Here is a 17,762-nt window from a genome sequence, read left to right as displayed (position 1 = left end):
TAGTGTGGTACCATAAGATAAGCACTGGACTGCTAACCACAAGGTCAACGGTTTAAACCCATAACCACCAGCCACTCCTTGGAAACCCTATACAGGGTTGCTATGAATCAGAACTGACTTGAAGGCAATTTACAACAGCAATATACATTATTTACATGTTTAGATGACATAGTTTATTTTTCCCCTTCAACTGGTAAGCACTGCTTTCTTTCCTTTTGTCTTACATACATCTGAAGGTTAAAATATTGGTCCCTGAGTTTAAATTCCATACTAAGATAATTTTCTTTTTCTTTTTTTTTTTAATTTCAATTTTTGTATAGTCATATGCAAAAAGGGTATTCTATAAAGAAGGTTTTTATAGTACAATGAATTTAGCGTACCTCTAGTTCTAGCTAAGCAATGGACATGGAGCTTCTACTTCCTAATGCCCTGCATCTCATGATCTATAGAGTTCCTCTGCGTTTAGCACCAATGAAAAGGAGTGTAAGAATTGTAGCTGTGCTTACATGAACTGCAGTCAATTGTCTGCAGGTGATAATACACAGAGGCTACAGAAGTGACATCTGGAGGGGCTTTCAGATACGAGGCTGCCGAGACAGGGGAGAACAGCCAACTTAGGGATGTCCCCAAATGACTGCAGAGATGATTCATTGGAAGAGACAAAAGAATGAAGACAGTACGTTCAGCAGAGTAGAGGAGGGAATGCGCTCAGCAAACACGTGGCAAATCGCTCATGCTTCCCAACCCAGCTATGCCAACTAAAGACACTTTGAAATGCGACTTTACATATCATAAAGCCAGGAAAGCTGTGATCTCGTGTGATATATTTTGCAGATGAAGATAGAGGCACTTACTGAGTGTTTTATATCCCATCACAACTGTTTGTTGTTGCTGTTAAGTGTCGTCGAGTCGGTTCTGACCCATAGCGACCCTATGTAGGGTTTCCGAGAAGCAGCTGGTGAACTTGAACCACCAACCTTGCGGCTCAAAGTGACTCTGAAGTCCAGCACATTAACCCACCGCACCACACCAGGTCTCCACAACAACAACTGAATGGTTTATCCCACATCACAACTGTAGGGAGGCAGAAAGTTGGTATTTATACCCCAAATCTGTGCCTTCAAAATCTACTGTAATAAGCTGTACTCATCTTCCAGAAGTTTATTAGGGTGACTATAAATTAGTCAAGAAAATGACGCTCACTAATTTATAATTAAACAGTAAACAGTGTTCCCAGATCCATTCACACACTTTTTTTTTTTTTTTTTAAACAGGACTGAGCTCCAAAAAGACTTTTTGACTATTTCTAGAAGAAAAATTATAATTCAACCTCAAACATTCAAAATTATGTGCTTGGGCCATTGAAGGTAATTCAAGAAAATAATTTTTTTTTTAAAAAAGAAAAAAGTGAAAGCAAAGACATCAAAGTGGAAGAAAAAGAAGAAAAGAAAGATACATATGTTTTTCATTGTAAGAGACAGGAACTGTTTCACCACCAAGATTCTTCCTGGTATAATTATTTTATAGAAAGGAAAAAATAGCCAGTTGTGCTTATCAATAAATCCCAAACTAGTCTAAGCCATTTAATGGGCAGCAGCGACCTTGAGACTAACTTGGTTTTGACTCTTCCAGTCACCACCGACTGGGCTCTAGGTCACCTCTCCCAAGTGCAGCTAACACACACTTGTTAGCAAAGGCCAGTGTTGCTGTGAAGCTGGATAGCTCCCAGACGAAGACAGACTAAGAAGACAGGCCTGGTATTTAACTCCAAAAACCAGCCAATGAAAACTCAATGGTCCAATCTGTAACTGATTGTGAAGATGTAGGATCTAGCATTCTGTGCCATTGTTCATGGGGTCACCATAAGTAGGGGCTGACTCAACAACAGCTAACAACACACAGGGCAGGCTATTTGTAAAAGGTACAGAAGTAGTCTTTCCTTTACCCCTGGCAATGAGGCTTATTTCTGGACAAGAGAACCTTGACATCATATTCAGCATTAAATGTTGAAAGAAAAAAAGAGAGAAAGAAGGAAAGAAAGAAAGAAAGAAAGAAAGGCAGGAAGACCAAAGACAAAAACAACACATTCAAAGCCACAAAGCTAAACCTCTGACTCTTTGGATCACGAAGCACTCAGGAAATGTAACAGCCACACGAATGTATACTGTCTCCTGAAATGCAAAGAGGGCATCAACTAGTAAGTGGGAGGTATCCCTTACACAGGAAGACTGGGCCTAGGTTCTGCACAGCTTCAGGGTCAGAGTACACACAGGAAATCACAGGTGAGACACAGGGTTTTTATAGTACAATGAATTTAGCATACCTCTAGTTCTAGCTAAGCAATGGACATGGAGTTTCTACTTCTTAATGCCCTGCATCTCATGATCTATAGTGTGTAAGTCCAGGCTGCAGCTAGGCAGCTCTCATCTTCTCATCTCTCCTCCTTCCCTGTGTTTACTACCTTGGCTCCATCAGGCAGCACCAGCATCTTTCAGGAAGCTGACGAGTAGCTTCATCCTCAGTAATTTTTGTAGAACAATACCAGCACTATGACTGTGTCTGTCTTGGAAACCTATTTACTCATTATATGTTCTCAGTGGCATTTCCTTGGAATTTTCTTTATGTGCATAAAACAATTGCTTTGTTTCAAAATTAAAAAGGGTTTATTGACTCAAAACAAAAGACAACATAGAAAGTATACGAGAATAAAAAGAGTAGATGAAAACACAAAATAATGTATTTCTAGATTTAAACCAGCCATGATGTTTTGAAAAGCTATTTTGTTCTATATGCATATATTTTACTTTGTACTTAATCAACTGCCTACAACTCCTTTAGCTAAAACAGACATATGTAAAATAACCCCAATTGTGTAAAAACTGGACCGGACTTAGATTTTCCCTAAATCACATCATTACCTGAAGGAAAGGAAAAAAACAAAATAAAATAAATCACATTTACTTGTAATGTCCATTGAGAAAATGTTTTAGGAAGCAAATTGACATCAAAGCTCATTTATAGAGTTGACATGACTTTGTGTGTGTTAAAATTCAGCAAGGATTTACCTAATTTTTTTCCCCTGAAACATAATGGTCCACTTCTCTATGGGTTCTTTAGATGTGCACAGGTCAATATGGCAGCCACGAGCTTCCGTGCCACCCTCTGTCTGTCAGTTTGTCATAGTGTGGTAGCTTCTGGTGCTACTCTGGTACTGGAAACTATGACGTGTGTTATTTCAAATACCAGCAAGGTGATCCATGCTTCATTTTTCAGTGGAACGTCCAGATTAAGACTAACTAGGAAAAACACGTTTAGTAATCTGCTTTCAAAAATTAGTTAATGATAACCCTATGGATAACAGAACATTGATACAATGCTAAGACATAAGCCCCCTATGTTGGAAGGCTGCCAAAACACTCTGTTGCTTCAACAATGGATTCAAACATACCAGCAATTTTGTGAAGCTAGAGAAGGAGTGGGCAATGTTTTATTCAAAGGCAACTAACAACCAGTGTCCATTGTGACTGAGCACTTGTTGTACACTTTTCGTACAAAAACTGTAAAATGCCGCATTAATAATTGTTTGTATAGAATATATGTTTAAATAATACTACTTGGGGTGTTCTGGATGAAAGAAAACATATTAAAATTAATTTCACCTGTCTTATTTTCCTTTTTAAAAATGTGGTTGCTAGAAAGTTAAGAATTACATGTGTGAGTTCTATTATATTTCCATTGGACAGTGAAGCTCTTCTTTCATATTGATTCTCTTATTTCATGTATACAAGGATAAGTACAAAAGTATTATTTTTGTACTTATGGGCTCATTCCAAACAAAATATGTTGAAATATGTTTCTGGGATCATGAATGACTGCAGACAAGCTCTCTGAGTAATATATTTCTCGTAGTCTCATTAGACCCCAAACTCACTACCACTGAAATGACTCACGAGGACCTGACAGGACAGAGTAGAACTGTTCCCTAGGGTTTCAGAGGATGTACACCTTTAAAGGAGCAGACGAGATGACCTTTCTCCCATAGAGTGACTGGTGGGTATGAACCACCAACCTTTTGCCAGCGGTCTAACACTTTTATTTTAACTCACTGTACCACCAAGGTGCCTCATTGAGTTGCCTTCAAAATTAGAAAGGGATACTTTTTGTACCTTTGGGAAAAATGATTTTGAGGTCAGGGTTAATGTGAATTTTTCAATAAAACTCAAGTGGCCATCTTCCCAAACCACTGAGGGTTCACAACAAGTTTACAAGAATGCTTCCCCACATAAAAGAACAATTTTTAGATTGATCAAGCTTTCAAGGAAGGTAGGGGAGGACCTCAAAAATGAACCAAGAGAGGGAAGAAGGTCAACCTTAACAAATAAACTGTCTGCAGTCTAAACAGTAGTGGCAGAAGACCACAGAATTAGCACTGACACAATAGCTCTAAGCAGCCCCATGATTCAGTGGGTTAAGTGTTGGGCTGCTCAGTAAAAGGTTGGTAGTTTGAACCCACCACTCAATGGTGGGAGAATGACGAGACAGTCTACTTCTGCAAAGACTTGCAGCCTTAGAAACCCTAATGAGCAATTCTATTCTGTCCTGAAGGGTCACCGTGAGTCAGAATCAACCCATTGGCACTGGGTTAGTGGGCAACAACTACTGCAGTTGGGCACTTCCAAGGTTCTGCATTTTCAGTTTTAATTGAACACCTTGGCCTCTGAAAGCTTTTGGCATGATGAGTGGCAAAGGCATTGCACGAAGATCAGCTAGCTCAAAGTTCTGAACTTTCCATCAGCCTTTGAAGCAAGACAGAAGCTAATGAAGATGATTTTATGCAATAAATCATAACCAAGGACGAGCCTTGGATTTACCAAGAGGGTTCAGAGAACAAGATCCAGTCAAACTAGTGACTTCCAAGGGGATCTGATGGGCCACTTAATGGCTGAGGGGTCAGTTGAGAAGGTTACAGTTACCACTTTTAGAGATTCGAAAGGGGTAATCTTGATAGATTTTCTTGAAGAACACAGATGATCATGGGGGGTTATTAGAAAGAAGATTTCAGCAAATTGGAAACTGCATTGGTAAGAGAAAGAACAGGAAAGTTGTACTGAGGAAGTTTTTTCCATCACAACAATGTTCATTCTTTTTGGACTGTTCTACAAGAATTTCATTGAGAAACCTGATACCATTCACTCTACAGCCTTGATCTTGCCATTTCAGACTTCTTTTTGTTCCCCAAACTCAAAGAACATTTTAAATGGAACACAATTTGAGTTCGAGGATGCCAACACTACTATTCTGATGTGATGTAAATTGAATTCTTCCAGGAAGGGTTAGAATGGAAGAAACACCACCTTTGGAAGTTAACAAAGCTAGGTGGAGAATATGTTAAGAAACTGTAGCTTCACAATAGTTTTGTATTTTTGTTTAATAAAGGTTGTCTATGATTTTGTAGCAACACTTTTTGACTTAACCTTGTAGGTCTCAGAAAGGTAGTCACCATTCACCTCTGAAACCCTTCCCCCAGCCCCGCACCCCCAGACAAGAACTGTTCAAGGTTTACTGGGCCTCATACAGCATAATGCTTGGACTTTTTTGCCTAGGTTCCTAATGGAAAGACCCCAGATCAACAAGTTTGAGGCATGCGTGTATAGAACAGACTGACACTAATGAATTTTAGAAGACCCTCCATCAGTAATACAGAAAAAATAGTTATTAAAATAGGAAAGGACACTGATAAACACAAACCTTTAACAGAACTTTAACACTCTCAGCTACAAAGTGAAGTATAAACATCAGTACTGAGACTAAATACGAGTCCTAATCATTTTAAATTGAGAGTAAATACAGTATTTGTAATGACAAATTTTACCTCCATTATCTTCTCAGGATTAAAACCACTTCATTTAAACTACAGCATTCTCTATTGAATACTAATTTGACTAAAGAGTGCTCAAACTATAACAGTAAGATTAAACAAACAGTAGCTACACCAGATAACAATTAATTGTCATAACTGAACAGTAGGGTGGGAGCAGAGGCCAACAGAAGTGCTCTGGGTTGCTGGCAGATTCTTCCTTTTACTGTGTTCAACTGCAAACTGTAGAGATCTTGAGAAAGTAGTCCAAATCCTGCCTGATTCTAAGAATACTAATAAAAATCATCATACAGCTGCCTCCAGGGCAATAATGAAATCCTATTCTCAGCTCAGCAGGATTTCACTTTCAGTGGGATGGTCCTTCATTCTGAAAAGGAAAATGGCTGCATTTATTCATCATTCCATATTGAACCCGTGTTGGAGGCCTTCCAGCAATCAAACCCAGCCTCCTGGGAAACGACACTGAGTGTCCAAGGCTTCTCTGGAAGCACTCCCCAGTCATTTCAGTGAAACCCAACAGCCCACAGCCACATTCCCTGAAACAAGTCCTTTCCTGGCCGGCCGCCTGCCTTGCAAAGACACACCCGGACCTGCCTTTGAAAGATCTCTGTGGCTGAGCCCCAGTACTGAAAGTGGGGCAAAACCAGCTCATCAGTTAATCTAGCTACACAAGTGTCAGGTGTTCCCAAGCTATCCATAGAGGTAGAAAACACTAAAATGAAAAAGAGCTTCTCCAGTCAGCTGACATGTTGTTATAATGTGGCGCATGCAAATGGTTAACAGCTTAACTGTTTACCAAAACTTGCAAATTTGAGCCCATTCCGAGATATCTCAGCAAAAAGGCCTAGTGATCTTCTTCTGAAAAACAACTGCTATGGTACAGAGAAAGCCCTATGATACACAGTTCTACACTGACACACATGGGGTTGCCATTAGTGGCAATCAACTGAATGGCAACTGGTTGGATTTTTAAGTCCTTCCTGAAAAGTACTCCAAGGAAGTCATGCTATGCATATGTATAAGTGAAGAGGTCATCTAGGTTTGTACGCATAGCTTTTGGTTAATTTTAATCTAAGAAAACCAATTAAAAATTCTTTTAAGAAGACCAAATTCAACCCCATGTTTTGAAAGATATTATGAGGCTAAACGCTTTCCTGAAAGAAAACCACAGTGATGAACCCAATAATGTAATATAGACAAGCCTTCTTGGCATTTCAAAGTTCTTCAAATAAAAATAATAGTAATAATAATAAACAAAAAGATCTCAGAAACATGACACTTAATTCTCATCACACCCACCCAGTAACAAAACTAAAGATGCTAATAGAGAGAGCTCACCATTTCTAGTCTGTAATATAGCAAAGAACGATTTGGAACCAATTCTTTTGGGTAAAATATCTTCATTACTACACTTTTCTGCAAGAGGTTCATTCCTCCATGAAACATACACATAGATAGCTACCCACAAAATTATTCTTTCCTTAAAATTTTATTGCAGCTGTCAGGATATTAACATTGTACTTAAAACCAGTAATTGGTACACCAGTTTGAAAAAAAGAAATCCTAATCTGTACCATTTTCCAAGTTCTATGGTGTAAACTACCAACAGTTTAACACTTGGAGAGTTTCTGAATCTTTAACAACTAGCAGATTCCAGTTGCATCCAACAGGACCACCACACTGAGCCCACTTTTGGAGTTCCTTCTACATTTCTGTTATCCTACAACTCCTAACACGCACAGGGCTTAAAATATTGAAAAGATCTGTGGTAACGTGTAAAATGTAGTTCCTGTTACGACTCTGAAGAAAAAACTGGGCTTATCTGGTGGAGTACAGCAGTCTAGTCTCAACCACGCACCACTCCCTACAGAAGACTGACTGAGAGTGACTTCCTGAGTTGGCCTGTACCGCCAAAGCAAAAGTTCTTGTTTAATTCAAGTGGATCTGTGGAATTTTTAGGGCAATGCTTAGGGCTCAGCTCTGCTGAAACCTTTCTAATTTTGTATGAAAAGAGGGGGGTAGATTTTTTTAGGGGGTGTGATGGGGAGTGTTATATTTATACTTCCCAAATCAGGAAATGTCCTAACCAGAGAGGAGGACAGGTGGCAACTGGCAACCACAGCACAAAACCTAATTTTTTTTTTCCATCCCTTTCTGAAACCCCATATAGAAGGAAAATTAACGAAATGTTGGTTGGCTGTTTTATGCCCTGAGCTACCTAAGTTTTCAAAGCAGATGAAACAAAAGCAGAAAATAAAACTGCGATCCAAAACCTGGCAACAGAAAATGTTGTTTATCAATCTGATTGCATTTTAAATCTAACAATCTTCATTTCCCATAAATAAGCCAATTAATCTGTGTAATCTTGAAATTAAGTTGTCAAAATAAAGTAAAAACAAGATTAATACAGGTTTCTGTTTATAAAAAGACACAACTTCTTCAAAGTTCATATGTACTTTGGCAGGCATAAAGTGTAAACTGGAAACATGGTTGGAAATATGAAGACAGCAGTTTTTTCACCATGCTTTGTCCAATTCTTCCATAGGCATCCCTATTCTTTTAAATCCTTACTTAAGGTTCTGCAACAATACTGGTTGTATTAAAAACAACCTTAAATAATCAGACAAAGAACGTCTCTCTGAATTTGCAAAGCTCTTATGAGTGGGATGCACTGAACACTGTAAGAAAGGAAACTGACAGGCTGAGTAGTGTCACTTCAATGGTGTTTGTCACCTGGGGACATTGGAAATATGTAGACATTTTGGGGTGCATGGCTTGGTGGTGTTAGTCGCATTCAGAGTGCAGTAATATGGCCTGCTATGTATCCTGCAATGAGGTCTCTCTACTCAAAACACTACTGAAAAACAGCAACCTAAGATAATCAATATAATGAACATTAGATTCACCTTTAAATTCCTTACCCTCAACTGAAGGGTCTATTGTCCTACCCTATTTCCCTTTGTCTCACTAAGAAAGAAATGTCATGAACCTATTTATTCATTCAGTGATCATTTCCTGAACACCTACTACAAACTAAGGGGTTCACCAGTGAAGAAATCAGCTCTTTATACAAAAATGTTATTGTGCACTGCTATAAGGAAAATAAAATGGTAAGAGGATAGAGTCACAGGGCTGCACTGATAGGTCATGTGGCCAAGGAAGACATCTGTTATGTGAGGCTTCTGATTAGAGATCTGAAGGGAAGGTAGAGTAGAGCCAATGAAGGAACCTATGGGAGATATTCCAGATCAAGGATGTGGCCAAGACCCCTATATGACTAATCCCTGCCTCCCCTGATTTTTCTCTTAGGCTGTCAAAATTACTGGTTTCTTTTTTGGCAGTCCCTTCTTAATGGCCTTCAAGTATATTTAAATATTTTCTTAAAGAGAAAATATCAACCTGAAAATGCTTCAGTCTTACAACCCTTCCTGCTTCTTCCTTCTCTCCTTCTCATCATCCCTAATTTCTTTAGGAGACCTCATGCTGTCTTCTACATTTGGGCTCTTGCCTCCACCACTCTATTTAGCTACGTTGGAGAAATTCACCTTTGGGAGGGATTTGCCTTTAATTTCCAGAAGGCTTCTTTCTCCAGCACCCCACTTTTCTTTCTGTAGTATTGACTGATTTTGTCTTTATAAAGATGCTTTTTCTCTAGGATTCTATGCCATATTTCTTTCTTGAAAATTTACCTGACTCAAACAACTCATTTTATTGTTTACTCATTTTCTTCCTTACTCTCTCCTCTATACAATTCAATATATTTATTCCCCAAGGCTCTTGGGTTTTCTGGCTTGTAGCTCCACCGAACCATCCACAGCTTGAATAAGCTCTCTTTACCTCTTATACTTCTTGCATTCTTGATGACTCCCCTGCTTAGGAACCACTGTTACATGGTCCATTGAATCTCCAGTTAACGCCAACTCTTGGTATATTCCCACAGAACCACTTTGTATATTTCAAAAGATTTTGTATATTTCAATAGAATCAGTATTGTCTCAACCATCAAGGTGGAAGTCGCAGTCATTTCTCTCATGTACCAAATGAAATACATGAGCAAATGCCATGGTCGCTAAGGGGAAACATCTTTACCCATCCCATTTCCTATTAGGGCTTTCTGGTTCAGGTCCAAATAAGTTGTTTTCAGACTGAAGGCTCCACTGATCTCTCCAGGCTACATGTCAACAGAGTATCTTTATATAATACACAGATCTCAAAGTGTTACTCCCTCTATCTTCCTAGGCTGGCACTCAGCAAGACAAAGGCCATGTTCAGTTCAAGCATGAAGACTAAGAAGCCCAATGGTGAAAAGTGGGATGAATTCGAGTCTGGCATTTCTCAAGCTCTGCATGATCTGGAGATGAGCTCAAGGGAACTGAATGGTGGTGGTCGGAAAGCTATTATCATTTTTGTTCTTGTTCCTCAAGTCTTTTCAGAAAACCTAAGTCTGACTAGTACGCGGACTGGAGAAAAAGTTCAGTGGACAGCACGTGGCCTTTATTGCTCAGAGGAGAATTCTGCCTAAACCGACTCACAAAAGCTGTACAAAATTGTAATCAAAGGCATCCCAAGAGCCACAGTCCAACAGATGTACATGATGCAATCTTTGGAGACTTGGTCTTCCCAAGTGAAACTGTGGGTAAGAATAGCCGAGTAAAGCTGGGTATTTAGACACAGCAGAACAATACAGAATGCAAGGCTGAACCCTTTTCAGGTGTGTATAAGAAGTTCATGGGCAAGGATGTTAATTTTGAATTGCCAGAGTTTCAATTGTAAACAAAAATGATCAAATATCATTCACAAAATAATAAATAAAAAAGTGTCATTGTCTCTCTATCACTATATCATGAATTGTGCCTCGCACCAACCCTTCCTCTCCAGAGTCTGCTATCATGGCTCTTTTGTATCTCTCTAGCTCTGAGCAGAACCACCATCTCCACCAGGGGACAGGCTGGACTCTTCTTTGTATCACAACATCACTGGGAGGGTGCAATGCGTGCTTACTGCATTTTGTCATCAACTCCCTGGGTCCTACCAGGCTGACCATGTGCAGCTCTCCATGTATGCTTTATCACTTATTGATCTTTTATATGGCTCTGCATATTGGTGTCTACAGGCTGATTTTAACACATGGGCACATGCCGACCAAGACTCTAGACATTCAGAATAGCTGGCATTCAGCATGCCACGATGGCAACGGGGATAATATTAACAGTGTCTTCTATTTATGGTCACATGCTTTATGACCCATCATGGTTGAGGTTCCCTACATGGTGGTTGACAGCCACGATGCAAGGGATTTTCTTCACCTCATAGGTGAGAAAATGGTCATGAAGTCGCCTTCCGGGACCAACAAGCTAGTAAAGAAGAGGCACAGGTACCATTGTTGTTGTTGTGAAGTGCCATTGATTTGGTTCCAACCCACAGTGACCCTGGGTAGGATTTATGAGGAGCAGCTGGTGAGCTTGAACTACCAACCTTGCGGTTCAAATTGACTTTGCAGTCCAGTGCATTAACCCACAGTGCCACACCAGGACTCCACAGGGATCACAGATATCCTTTACTTATGCACTAAGCACAGGGATGCATTTTTACATTTAAATAGCTGTGGTCTTTCACAATGATCACACACACACTACAAACATACAACACAAATACACAAATACCACGCAAACACATACACCAAAACATGTACCACTACACATACACACACATTTTACTTTTCTCTCAGGGACTTTTTAAAAGCTTCTGCTGCTTGATCTTAACTGTCTATACCAAAGCCTAACGTAAGAAGAGATCTCATGCAACACGAAATCATTTATTTTAATTTTAATGCTGCCATATGTCATGTTGTTCTTCAAAGATGTTGATTTCTAAATGTTTATTTTTGTTATTGCTGTTGTTAAGTGTCATAGAGTCACTTCTGACTCACAGCAACCCTGTAGAGAGGGTTACTGAGGTGCAGCTGGTGAGTTTGGACCACCAACCTTGTGGTTCAAACCAACCTTGAGGCCAAGAGCTTATCCTATGCTTATCCACACCAGGACTAACATAAAGATTTTTAAGCACCATCAAGTCAGTTCTGACTCACAGTGACCCTGTATAGGGTTTCTGAGGAAGAGCCAATGGATTTGAACCACTAACTTTGTGGTTAGCAGTGTTTATCCTACAGCACCATACCAGGACTCCAACACAAATTAAAGGTAATAAAATTTATTTTGAAATGGGTAAGTAACAAACCTGTTATATAACAGCCTCTTATTTTTTTCTTCCCCCCAAAGTTGAGACTTATTAGAGAGTAGGCAAAATATGAACTCATGTATTTCTAATTCGATATCTCACATTTTGGGGAATTTAGGAAAATAAGAGGCTTTAAACTAGAGTCATTTTGGTTTGGGCATGTTCATGTTTGGGTATGTCTTCCTGAAGCATTTTAAGAGAGGAATACCGTAAAATGCAAGGTGAATAATATAGAATTTAAAACATTGCTTCATCAAAATCATTACACCATCATTGAACTATGAAGAGGATTAAGAAACTGAAAAAGGCAGGTGAATAAGACTTCAAATGCTATGCTTCCAGTTTTTCCTTAAAGAAAATAGAAAAATCCAGATGAAAACGTGTCAGTCTTGCTGCCCAGTGACTTGGAGCTCAGTGAGGTGTTGTGCTAAGACTCCTTTCAGAGAGCACTTGGCATGTATGAGCACAGGAGAGCTCAGTTGCAGCCACTGCTCAGATGCTGCTAGATTATGCTTCTCCCTAGCAAAAGTGGGGTTTATCAGTTCAGAAGAGATGCATTTCAGAGATAAAAAACGACTTCCTCTAACTGCTGATTAGATAAGCAGCCTTGGTATCCTACTCAAAAGTCAGTGGCTCAATCTCCAGCTAGACCAAGCCCACAGCATTCTCTCTCCATGGTTTAAAACTCAGTTCCAGTACTCTCCTTCTCTTTGGTCAGGCTGTTCAATCAGCACTACACATCTAACCTCAGTACATTGCTGTACTGTCTTAGAATCGTGCCTAAAACATTAAAAAAAACAGTGTGAAACAGATGTCACACCAGTTTAACCAATGAGAAATAGATGTTCACCAATTGCCATGGACTCAGGAGACCCCATAGAACTGTGCACACTCTGTGGCTTTCAGTGGTTGATTATCCTGGAAGGTGATTGCCAAATTTTTCTTCCAAGGTACTTTTGGATGGACTCAAACCTTCAACCTCTGGATTAGAGACTTAGTGCATTAAACGTTTACAACACCAAAGACTTTGAGAAATGTTTATTCCTACTTTAGTCTTAGAACTCAGAACTGAGAAAAGGAGTTATTACTTGTATGTTTAACAAACACTCTAAACTGGAATTTGGAAGAATTATGCTTTTACACATAATCATTTTCCTAGATTCCAGGGATAGACACAAGATTTCTTTTTTTTTCCTTCTTTTTCAATTTTTGCTAAGGTGAATCCAATGGAAGGCTCTACTGGTCTGCCAAGTCAGCACTGAAAATGCCCTGCATATAATGAACCCCAAAGTATATTTAAGTCCTGAAAAGCCCTATTATCACACAACCCAAAGTGACTACAGACAAAAGAAGAATGTTCTAGAATGTCATCCTTCTGTTGCTATTGAGTTGATTCCTGTGTTACAAAGGAACATAAGGTTTTCTTGGTTATGAACCAAATCACTAGGTTTTCCTTTCATAGAACTGCTAGGTGACTTTGAACTGCCAACCTCTAGGTCAATGGTTGAATACAAATCATTTGTGTCATCCAGGGACCCTTTCTAGAATGTAAACAGGCGTGTTTACATTGTAATCAAAGCCGTGCCAATCATAAGCTTTCCTTCCACATAAGAAACTACTACCAAGACCATCAAAGAATTGAAGTGTTTGAATGGTGGTGTTGCCAAAGAATACTGAAAATGCCGTGGACTGCCTGAAGAACAAACAAATCTGTCTTGGAAGAAGTGTACACTCAGAATGTTCCTTATAAGCGAGGATGGGAAGACTTCGTCTCTCACAGTTTGGACATATTGTTAGAAGGGACCATTCTCTGGAGCAAGACATAATGCTTGGTAAAATGGAGGGTCAGAGAAAAAGAGGGAAGACTTTCAATGAGATGGACTCAAGCCGAACAAGCGTGAGGATGGTGCAAAACCAGGCAGTGTTTCACTCTGTTGTGCACACGGGGTCTAAAAATTGGAATCAACTTGATGACATCTAACAACTGTATGAGATTACCTAGATTATGTATTCAGGTTGTCAAGCCTTCTTGAACCCCACATCAGTATCAGTTCTTCCACTGCTTCAACCACCCACCACAAGCTTTTGTAAATCATTTTTCTAACTCAGCGGGACTATGCTTTTGCGCCAATTTTTGTTTTGTTGCTTTACAGGCAGCACCTGGGTATTGGATGAGATCCATTCTTAAATGTGTCTTTTAGCTACATTTAAAAGGTAAATAAGAATATGGTATAAGGTTCTTAATTGTTGTTGTTGTTGTTGTTAAGTGCTTTCAGGTCAGTTCCAACTCATAGTGACCCTGTTTAGGGTCTCCAAGGAGCAACTGGTAGGTTTGAACTGCTTACCTTTTGCATAGCAGTCCAGTGCTTATCCAAAGCACCACACCAGGACTCCAAGGTTCTTATTTAGCTTAATTTCAGTGCAAGGAGTCGTGTGTGGTGCTATAGGATAAGCACTGGGCCACAAGGTCAGTTTGAACAGCAAGGTCGGCGATTCAAACTCACCAGCCACTCCTCAGAAACCCTATCCAGGGTCGTTATGAGTTGGAACAGACTCGACAGCACTAAACAACAATCAATGCAAGAGAAAGTTCAAGCCTTTTTAATGATTTAAAAGCTGCACATGAAGTAAAGGTGAATGTGATGAAGAATTTGTTACTATAGAGGTTAGGGCAATTATTTCAAAGTGAGGGTAAGTTTACATAACATTAAAAGGCAATGTGGCACTGTGGGTTAATGCATCGGACTGCAAAGTCATTTCAACTGCAAGGTTGGTGGTTCAAGCTCACCAGCTCTTCCTTGGAAACCCTATACAGAGTTGTTGCTAAGGGTTGGAATCAACTCCACGACACTTAACAACAACAAAGAGCCCTGGTGGCACTGTGAGTTAGACGCTGAGCTGCTAACCACAAGGTCAGTGGTTCAAACCCACCAGCCGCTCCATAGGAGAAAGATATGTCTTTTTGCTCCTGTAAAGATTTATAGTCCTGAAAATCCTATGTATGGTCACTATGAGTTGGAATTGACTCAGTGGCTGTGGGTTTGGTTTGGGGTTTTGAAAGGGCTGCTAGAACTTGTCAGTCAATTGGAATAAATAACCCAAGGACTTACTGTATGCTAAACGCTTCACAAGGATGGTCATTAGCCTACATCTTCAGATTGTTCATCTCTTTCCTCAATTTTAGTCCTCCTTCCTTACCATCTGCACTCACATGTCCTTCCTCGTTACCCACAGCCTGTCTTGTGTCTGGAATTAACCCAACTCCGAGCCACCATGTCTACATTCCTGAATTTGGGAATGTACATCCACATCTGTTGGCTGTCAGTAGGATTCCGGATAACCATGTTAACATTAGGATTGTGCACAAATCAAAGAAGACCAAGTCAATTACTTAGCAGAAAGAAATTCACAATGTAAAGGAAGAAGAAATGTACCGACTAATGAATAAATAAAAAATATGACCAAGGTTTTTTTATTTTATTTTTTAAAATACAAATGTCTTTGCTCTCTAGATACCAATTCTGATGTAATTCCCAAATGAAATCCTTTAAAATCTCCCAGTCAAAAGTTTTCAGAATAAATTTCAATCCATCTCTCACTTTCCTAATATGAGTACTATGTTTTATTGAGTAAAACTGGGCTTGCTCTTAAGAGGTCACTGGGTACCTTTTCTATTTAAGCAGTTTCATATACAACCACTTCAGAGAGAGGAAATCGTTCTCATTTTAAAAACACCACTTCAGAAGAAGAAACTGTAATCTCCTTAACTAGTTAGTTAGTTAATTAGTTATCTACTTAGTTAGACAATGATTTATATAGTTCGATAATTCTGACTAAAATCCTCATTCCACCAAGTTGATCTTCGCATCTCACTTAAATACCTCATGTTGTTGTTGTTGTTAAGTGCCATCGACTCAGTTCCAACCCATAGCGACCGTGTATACGGTTTCCTAGGAGCAGCTGGTGAGCTTGAACCACTGACCTTGCAGTTCAAACAGCTTTTCAGTCTGGCACATTAACCCACAGCACCACACCAGACTACACTCTCAATCCCTGCTCCTTATTCTGACCTAGAAGAAAATGGGAGTCATGTAAGACTACAGTCTTGACTTTGTCTTATTTCTCTGACACTTGTGTTCCTACACGTGTGTGTGTGTGTGTGTGTGTGTGTGTGAGAGAGAGAGAGAGAGAGAGAGAGAGAGAGAGAGAGAGAGAGAGAGAGATGTCATCGAACTAGTTCCGACTCATAATAGCCATGTATAAGGTTTCTGAGGAGTGGCTGGTGTGTTTGAACCACCGATACTGTAACCCTGGAATACACACATGCACATACACATATATATGTCATATATGGGTAGTCCTAGTGTAGCTCCAGGATGCCAACTGAAAGGTTGGTGTTTCAAACTCACCAGTTGTTCCTTGGAAACCATAATCAGGGTCACTATGAATCAGAACCAAATCAAAGTTCTTAACAAAAACAACAGCAACATATATATATATGTATATACCTATATATGGATATGTATATATGTATATACCTATATGGATATGGAGATGGGTACATTGTTTATAAAGAGAAACAGGGTGTACTGGTGTGGCATTGTAGGATAAGCACTGAACTCCTAATGGAAGGCTGGTGGTTCAAACCTACCAGCTCAGAAACCCTTAACAACAACAGCAACAAACAGAGAGACAACACACCCTGATAGCGCTGTAGAATAAGCTCTGGGCTGCTAACTGCAAGATCAGCAGTTCAAGCTCAACATCTGCCCCATGGGAGGAAGATGAGGCTTTCTGTTCTATGTTGTTGTTGTTGTGAAATGCCTTCGAGTTGGTTCCGATCCATAGTGACCCTGTATAGAGTTTCTAAGGAGCAGCTGGTGAGCTTGAACTGCCGATCTTGCAGTTCAACACAGCTTTGCAGTTGGTGCATTAACCCACAGCACCACACCAGGACTCCAAAGAAACCATATACTGGGTCACTGTGAGTCAGAAATGAAATGACTGGATGGCAGTGGTGTATATAAACTTATACATGTATACATATACATATATACACACATATTGCTGTTGTTGTTAAATGCCGTTGAGTCAGTTTGACTCATAGCTACCCTATATAGTGCTTCCGAGGACTGGCTGGTGAGTTTGAACTGTCAGCCTTGCAGTTCAAACCAACCTTTCAGTTCAGCTCATTGACCTGTAGTACCACACCAGGACACTCTCACTCTTTCTCTCTCCATACACACACACACACACACACATGCACACACACTACTGCTCTCCAGCCATTTCTGACTCATAGCTGACCTTGAGGTTCAAATCAACCTTGTGGTCCAGTGCTTCTCCTACAGCATCACACCAGGACTCCATAAAAGCACTGGACCACAATGTTGGTTTAAACCACAAGACCGGTGGTTCAAACACACCAACTACTCCTCAGAAACCCTATACGATGTCATTATGAGTAGAAACTGATTCCACGGCATACATCTTTAAACAACACGCTACTTTAAACAGTAACAACAATATATATATACATCCAAGAATGAAAATGGAAACTAGTGCTGAAGGATCGCTCTAGGTTGTCATATAAATATGTTCTCCCAGATTAAAAGAAAGAAAAGTTACATATATACATATATACCAA

At 39.7% G+C, this 17,762-nt stretch overlaps 1 protein-coding gene and 1 pseudogene across 1 annotated transcript in view; one reads left to right on the top strand and one right to left on the bottom strand.

The window, feature by feature from the left end:
• Positions 1 to 17,762, bottom strand: part of IKZF1 (IKAROS family zinc finger 1 (Ikaros)) — a 126,813-nt gene that overhangs the window by 79,486 nt on the left and 29,565 nt on the right. The window lies entirely within an intron of this gene.
• LOC102837553 lies at positions 10,143 to 10,651 on the top strand (annotated as a pseudogene).

The sequence above is a fragment of the Chrysochloris asiatica genome, unplaced genomic scaffold (genome assembly GCF_000296735.1).
Source record: "Chrysochloris asiatica unplaced genomic scaffold, ChrAsi1.0 scaffold00317, whole genome shotgun sequence".
Taxonomy (NCBI): domain Eukaryota; kingdom Metazoa; phylum Chordata; class Mammalia; order Afrosoricida; family Chrysochloridae; genus Chrysochloris; species Chrysochloris asiatica.
Note: the sequence above shows the minus strand (reverse complement) of the source record. Positions and strands in the feature narration are given on the sequence as shown.